General features: G+C 32.9%; 1 long non-coding RNA gene across 1 annotated transcript; it reads left to right on the forward strand.

Moving 5' to 3' along the window:
* The first annotated feature begins 1,774 nt into the window (after positions 1–1,774).
* LOC127853973 (uncharacterized) lies at positions 1,775–8,321 on the forward strand. The gene is made up of 4 exons (XR_008036815.1): positions 1,775–1,942; positions 4,463–4,618; positions 4,973–5,032; positions 7,804–8,321. It is a non-coding gene; the product is annotated as an uncharacterized LOC127853973 (long non-coding RNA).
* Positions 8,322–8,703: the final 382 nt, after the last annotated feature.

The following is an 8,703-nucleotide window of genomic DNA, read 5'->3' on the forward strand; positions in this document are numbered from 1 at the left end:
GGGGGAGACAAAGTTGCCATCACGCTAATTTTGCAGACGGTCCCGCAATGCCAACATGCATTGAACATTATATTGAACGGATTTCCATCCAACCTTTCAACTTGCTAATCCAACTACATCAAGTGACTCTGCGTCAGTTTTTAGTTAAGGTGCCGGTTGTCTCCTTGAAGGCCACCACGCGACATCATTCCAGAATGCAGGAAGTAAAATCAGGCGAGGGCCACATAAAGACCGAAGAAGGAAACGCCTTCTATAGCAGCTGTGGAGTCAGACAATGATAGATGTCCAAGGACATCGCTCTTGCGTCAGAACCAGATAAACAAACGTGCTTTGACGAAACAGACCCCGATGACGATTAAAAAGCCTTCTTCTCAGCCATCTCCTCTGATCCTGGCAAAGGTAAACTGCTCATAGCAGACAATACTGACGTCATCGTGCTTTAGATGCCGTATATGTCCTACCGTAATTACCACAAAATAAACATTTAACAATGTACTTATATTGACTTTGCTTACTGTTTTTGTCTGCTTCTCAGGCTACCATTATATTCATACTTGTTTTGACTTATACATGATCTGTCATTTCCATAAACTAATCGTTGAACTCCATATGTTTCCATCTTCTTAATTTTCATCAACAACTTAATAGACACGCGTTGACATGCTTAAACTCAAACTGCTGGTACTAGCAAACACTAAATCAATTATTTAATCTTATTGGTATTGATTTCATCCGCACAGGGAGCTGAATCTTTCGTGGTCAAGCATATGTTTATTTAACGGGACCATGTAAACATGCCCACTAAACGAACATAACCCATTTTAAACAAATCGAGTGGACTGACACGGATCCATCACCATACCGCATTGCACTGCTAATGTATATGCTTTATCCCTACGGACATATTAAGCCTTTAAAGCCATCCCTCTTGTCCCTTGTTTGTACAATCTTTGATATGCTGCATTACTCTGACAATTAAGGGCTGTTTACCAGTGTTTGGTGTCTTTTGCCCAACTTCCTGAGTCGCAGTATACGTTTAATATCTTTTGCATACTGGGAGCTTGAACAAATGTAATTATGGAGGATCACATTAAAAATTCGGCGTATAGTATGGGCCGCTTTAGCTCATATTTTAATCAATTTATTAAATGCCTTCAAAATAACTCTTAATAAACACACAATAACTGTTCTATATGCACTGTATACATGATAATTTAATAGTTATTGTGTGTATATAATATGTTTGTAAAGTAAGCCTCCTTTCTTTAACAGCATTAACAACATAAGCAAACATTGTTATGCGATAAACACCAGTTATTGTGTGATATATTTTTAGGTATGATACATTTCCATAATAACATAATTTAACTTGATAATCAAGCAGATAACGAACACAATTAACAATTTAAAAAGTAAAACAAAGTTCGGAAAATAATAATATGCAACATTTTCCTTTTTATATTTTTCAGATTGTCAGATGCCCGATTGTTTCAAGAATCCAACTACTTTTTACTTTTTCTGTATCTGTGTGCAATCAAACCACTTTTTGTTGTCCTGTATCTGGATGTAAAGCAACTCATGCCAACGCTATGTTTGTTTTATAACTTCACATCATTTTTTCAAAAATAGTTTTTGACTAAGAAACATTAATGAGGGGACACTAAACTGTGAATCTAGATCAGAGGTTTTGAAAACTAGTTCATTATTTTTTGTTTTGCAGTAGCTAACAATCATGATCTTAGTCGGGCACAGATATAATCCAAACTTAGGTCATGGCTACAATAACAATTCAAATTCAAGAGAGTGCGTACATCCGAACAGAAAGTGTCTGCGCACATCCGCAGAATTAAAAACGCCTTCTTCTCAGCCATAGCTTAGCTATAAAAACAAGAAAGTGACTTTGGATTTGTTCATCGACTGACAAGAACTTCTGACTTTTAAGGTGACTTGATACTTTATGTTTTTGCTTGCTATTTATTTGTGCTTAATTAATTGATATCGTAGATAAAAAAAACGCTTATTTTATTTGATAAGTGTTTGACGAATATTTCGACACTTTATTAATGATTTACTCTCTTTAATACCCTCGGGAATTCACAATTATTTATGTTAGCCGTGACGCTACATACGTATATTTTACACCTGTATTATATTATTACAGTATATCTGTGACATATTATTGCATTTAACCTTGATTTTATATGACATAGCTGAGGGGTAAATTGTCTGTGCATATGATAATAGAAATACACAAGACAATGCGCATGATGTCACAAGGCAGTGCACATCGCGTCTCTGCATTTAAAAATGTTGAAGTATTATATATACATGAAACAAGTTCAAACTTGAAGGTGCATAGTTGGTGAATCATTCACTATTTGTATGTATTAATGTTGGATATTCCGTCTTTGTGGGTCAATAGTACTATAGATAAAATATACGGGATGGGGAAACGTATAATTAAATAAATTGTAAAAATTAGGAGATCTTGCGTTTTTAGAAAAGGGCATATTTCGTTAGATGAGTCTTAGCAGACATGATTTAAATTAACAATTGTAAGACACTTTGACCTATAATAGTTCATTGCTTTGTTTGTAGCACATGATGGCCGTAATATATAAATAACTAATATTTGAAAGATATGTTTACCGAATTATGCTTATGACTTTTTTCCCATGCAGTCAGCAGTGCGAGATAAATTAAACATGTAAATTTGCTCTACAATTACTTTATTCAATATTAAATCAACTGCATTTTAAATGTTAAAATTGCCGATCCTCATTCCTGTTTGAAAAGTTTGGTCAAATTGGATATATGATAACATGTAGATATGCAACGAATACAAATTGAAAACGAGATGAATATTATTGTGTTTTGAAAATGAACTGATATTTCCCTTTTAATATATATCGATACAAAAGAGAAATGTCATACTTCTCATAAAAAACCCTATTTTGATTTTCTCAATATAAATGCTTTCCATAATTGGTTTTGTAAGATGACTACATAAAGTGAGCCATTTTGAGGGCTAGAAAGCATGGTTTGTGTTTTTGTTTTTTGCAGTTTGCAGTTTGTAGTGAATTCACTGCTCATAAACCCAAATGACATCAGCATGGTTATGACCACTTCTAAGTTAGTTCTTACCATGCCAATCAAGTGACACGTTCCTTGATTGAAAATAACCATTGTTTTGTAATCGTTATGTAAAAATGTCCTCGTTAAATTTAAATATTAGATGAGATAACCCATAGTTGCTAATTTTGGCGGAATCCGTTTTTTTTATAAATGTCAAACGCCTTACTGTTCATTAATTAAGATACATCGGGCTAATTTTAAACAAAATGTCGACAATAATATGATTAGTTTAGGTATATCCGTTTGTGATGAACATGCTTGAATGTACAGAACGATTTCATTTATAATAAGCTTTGGATATAGCAATAATTATGATTTTTTTTGCTGGAATTCATGACGATTACAAACGTTTTCAACATATACATTTAGCAAATAAATGAGTATTCTACGTCTCCCTGAGAGACACACAATGTGGTTCTTAATTTAGTTTGAAACATATTGCAACATTCCAGTAACGCGTGTATCGTGATGTAAATAAAGAAAAAAATAAAACTTAAGAAACTTGATAAATTCCTGTAACCTGCCGATAGTCTTTTATGTAAGACAAGTTACCATTGGCCTATAACACATGTCCATATGAACTAAGATAAAACATATATCACAACAATTTTCTGTACAGCTTAACGATGAAATTGATAAAACGGAAATTAATGTGATCCAATTAAGCATTCCTAACTGAACTAGTACTTTTGTGCTTACATGGTAATTACCATTGATACAAGTAACATGACTTTCTGTGCAATGCTGCCAATGTCTGGGACCACAATGGAAATAAGTGAAATCATTTTCACTTGTGTGTGTTATCCCTGGTGATGGTTAGCATTTCATGGTAATATTTATTTATTTGAACTTATATTTGTTATATTTTGCCATGTATTACTTAGCTAGTCATTCATCAGCATTTGTTAGTATGTATCTATTTGTTTGTATCTTATCATGATTTGTGTATCAGTGTCAAAATAAAACTAACTAATAACAAGTTATTTCTAAAACATAATAACTCTTTATCCCACGTTGTATTTGGTTTATGCCTTTTTTTAATTCTAAGTAGAAATAAGAAGAAAATTCACATTCATTTGAGTACCTTTACAAACGACTTTATGGATCATGTATTGTACATACAAATCCGGGTATTAGAAGTCCAACCCACACATCTCTTTGAAAAATAAATAAATAAACGCACACGTTGTGAACACTTCTTATGAGGGAAAGAAGTACGAGATTGGTTAAGTTAAGATTTAGTAATACGTGATATTTTTTTTAAGTTGCACGACACAAGTTTCATTTTCGTGCGTTGTAATGTGTAATCGGTTAATTACATTTCCAGAAACCTGAAAAACAATGGCTTCAACTAAATCTAAGCCCGGTGGTTGGACCCCCCCAAAACCCAGAGGATCCAACAATCGTAAAAATGGCGACGAAAGCAGCTCATACATTATGGCCAGATCTTTTCATGGACCGAGTAGTAAAGGCTGAATCGCAGGTACTTAAGTATTATTTCTTATCTGCGCATATAATATGGTAACCGTTGGTGCGGTCAAGAACTGTAAACTGCAATTGTATAAGGTTTTTGCCTACTCTAACTACATATTAAAATGTAAAATACAATATAAGTATGATATAAGCGGCATTGAAATAAACTTATATTGTTATTCGTTGTCGTTGATTAAGTCTAAAAATAGGTCGGTAATTACGGGTTAACATTTAACATTGTGCATAACAAATATGTATAATTTGATGATAATATGATGATTATTATAATAAATAATACATAATTAATATCAATTATTGGTATTATTAATAACAATTGGTTAATGAATTCTAAATGGCGTTACAGGTCGTTGCAGGTACGAACTACCGCATGGATATCCTGCTGTACAGAATCATAAATGATCGGGTACGTAAAAAGAAAGTTGCATAAAACTGTTTCGCGATGATCACGACGATGTTTAGGTCTATAACATATAAACAAGAATGTCTTTGTTGTAAAAGTACGCCCTTCAGTTTACAAAATCACGTTTAGAAATGAAAACGTCTCAATTGGTTACTCTGTTGTGCCTTTGACTTAAACCTTCAACTTTACCTTCAACAAAGGGACGTGGTATGAGTGTGTGTGTTTTAAATAATGTAAAAATGGTTCAAAGTTCTTAATTAGCTAAAGGCTATGTTTTGATCATTAAGCTTAATTTCGTCGCTGTCGTTCTCAAACCTCGTAGCTACAAAATGCCAACTTTTCAGGAGAGGGAAAAAACCGTCTCATTTTTTTATAACGATGTTTTAGAAATTGAAATTCTGTAAAAATACCAAACAAATGAAGCTGCAAAATACGGTATAAGCCGTAGACGCGTAAGTCATACTGATAAGTCATACTGACAGTCAGACATGGGAGCTACGATATTTTGTCACCACAGTTTTGTCATTTTTATGAGGTACGACAATTCGTCCTGATAGGAAACCTCGTAGTTGCAAATAAACAAAATTATAAAAACGTTTTTGTCAAATTTGTCCAAACGAAACGACGTACCTGTAGGTGAAATGGCGTCGCTACGACTTTTCGCCGGGAAAAAAAGCCAACAATCATTCTACAACATTTCGTCACGTGGCTTTTTCAAGGGCTCTGATTGGCGTAGAGCTACGAGATATAGCACAAAACACGCGCCAGACTTCATATATTCGGAAAAGACGAAAAAAATATTTTGAAAATTTTGGAGCTACGAGGTTTGAGAACGACAGCGACGATTTGTGACCGTTGTTCTATGACCTAAAATGTTGAATTTCTTTCTGTCTTATTTTTCTGATAATGTTAATATAGGTAAATTATAACGGCTTTTATTGAATAATTTATTAAGAATGTATACTGCCAAGTTATTGATTAATCATAAAACATAGTTAAACATCAATACTAATGATTTCCTGCTGTAAGTCTGTTTGGATATATTCAGCCTGATTTGATTAGTAACATGACCCATTACTAAACCATTTAATATGGTAATGAATACTGATTTTCATTAGCATGTATTTGTATATGACATGTTCAGACATAACAGGTGTACCTACCAAAAATAAGGATTTGTACAATGTTTCATTTAACCCATTGGTGTACCACTAGATAATAAGAAATTGGTGAGTGTTTGTTTACATGAGCAGTGGAATTAGAATTACACTAGAAGTTTACACTAAGGGACCTTTTCACAGATTTTAGTATGTATTGAAGTTTGTCATTAAATGCTTTATATTGATAAATGTAAACATTGGATCTAAAAAGCTCCAGTTAAAAATCAAGAATAAAATTTAAAAAAAGAAGAAAATAAAGGTAAAGGTAAGCCTCAACAGGGCTCCAACCACTGATCCATGGATTCCTGGAGTAAAAGTCTACCATTTAGACCACTCGGCCACCAGTGCTCATACAATGAAGGATGTATTTTATACTTTATATAAGTTATCCTCGTAGTTTCAAAAATATATAACAACAGAACTTTTCAAATTATTCAATCGATTGGCGTTGCAACGCTTTATAATTTTCAGGTTTTTAAATCGTCAAAACGTGCATATAATGGCTATATTGGACCATGGTAAATGTTCAGTATTACTGTTTTCTCACAAATATCATAACCAAAACGAAAATTTGCTATTCTAAAACAACTTCTTTTTTAATTTTGTCAATTTATCAAAACGTGAAAATGCCCCTTTAAAGTAAATTGTAAGTCATTAACAAAAAAAAAAACAACAACAAATATAATCAAGCATTATTTATTAAACATGCTGAATACTATATGCTTTAATTCTTTTGGAAGACAGTTCTAAACAGTTGTTATTTGTTAAGCTCGACATCAACCAAATTGTACTACCTAGAGTATACGTCTGCTAAAATAGAGGACTAGCGGTTGTAAATAAGCATTTATCACTTGATTATTTGTCTGCATCCTTAATATTCCTTTATATCAAAATTCATCTGTGCTGTACAAAATCATGGTCCAGTCAAATATTATCCGCGGTCCACCCGTCTGCCAGCTCGCCAACCCATCAACCCGCCCGACCGCTCAGGTTTTCCCATAATTCGGCCGCGTTTAATAATCACTACTATAACCAGTTGATAAAAACAACTAATAAATTCAATCATGTTTATATTGGATACGTAAGTGTCATTTATGAACCTTAAACTATCGCTGACATCAGAACAATCAAATTGAGACGTGTGTTCTTTTAGGGAAACTAACACAAGACGTAATGCAAAACCTTTTCTATTAATGTATTAAATCATTTTCGTTTATTTACATATGACCACTCTTAACCCTTTGCATGCTGGGAAATTTGTCGTCTGCTAAAATGTCGTCTGCTTAATTTCTTAAATTAGCATTTTCTTCGATTTTTTCAAAGAATACCGTCAGAATAGCAAACAGTTTGGATCCTGATGAGACGCCACGTTTTGTGGCGTCTCTTCTGGATCCAAACTGTTTGCAAAGGCCTTCACAATTCGGTTCCAGCACTGGAAGAGTTAATTAACCACAGCATGTATACTGTAATGTAAATTCATCAGCATAGTTAGATAAATCAAATTAAAGAAATCAATCCTTTTCTTCTTTTTCCATTTAGTTATAAAAATTCTAACATTTATTTACATGTATTTATAACAAAATAACATGCCTTTTATAATATATTTTTATATAGGTGACATGGAAGCAAACCGTGCAGGTGTTTGAGCCTCTCCCAGGCTCGAATTGACGAAGATGTTGAATGTGGTTAAATGCGAATAGCTACCACATCTGAATTACACCGGAATTGTTTTGCATATGGGGCGTGCATGTTTTACAAACAGCCCTTGTTATGTATTTTGTTAACTGAAAAATAACAATCTACGCCGATGTTCACTTTTATTAGAATACGAAAACATGTATTAACGTGACAAGTATCTCAAATTGTATAATTTTTACTCATGTAAACATTATATATGGTCAATTTTTTGTAGACGTTGTATTCATTTAGACAATGAAAATTAAAAAAGGCATTATTTATAGCCATACAAATGTGTTTTTCACAAGTACTTGTATGATTTTTTTCACTTTGTCATTCTACTTTGATTTACATTATCCCTTGTAAGAGTTGTAAATTTTTGATGCTTTTCTGCATTGCCGTAGTCAATAATGGGAACTACAATAATGCAACTTTAAGACTATCTTGATTCTGTATTTAAATGTATGTAAGTTTGTTCTTTATTTGTTGTATCAACTAATGTTTATAAAAAATCATAAATGAAATTTAAAATACACCACACGCTATCGGTTAACATTCTCACATTAAATGTGTACTTAATGCGCTGTACTTGTACGTTTAGTATGCGCATAACCACGTGCGAAAAAGTGTGACAAGTACATACACAGTTAATCCATTTTTGCTTGATCATCAATTACATAGTTTGAGTTGCACGAATACATCTGATAAAAAGTATGGCTACGATTTGTTAGTAACATGCTCATACATCTGTGATTTTCCTATTGACTTAAGTTAATATTTACACATAACTTTGAGGTCAACAGATATTGAAATATATAAATAAATATATAAAGATAA

Source organism: Dreissena polymorpha, chromosome 12, assembly GCF_020536995.1.
Source record: "Dreissena polymorpha isolate Duluth1 chromosome 12, UMN_Dpol_1.0, whole genome shotgun sequence".
Taxonomy (NCBI): domain Eukaryota; kingdom Metazoa; phylum Mollusca; class Bivalvia; order Myida; family Dreissenidae; genus Dreissena; species Dreissena polymorpha.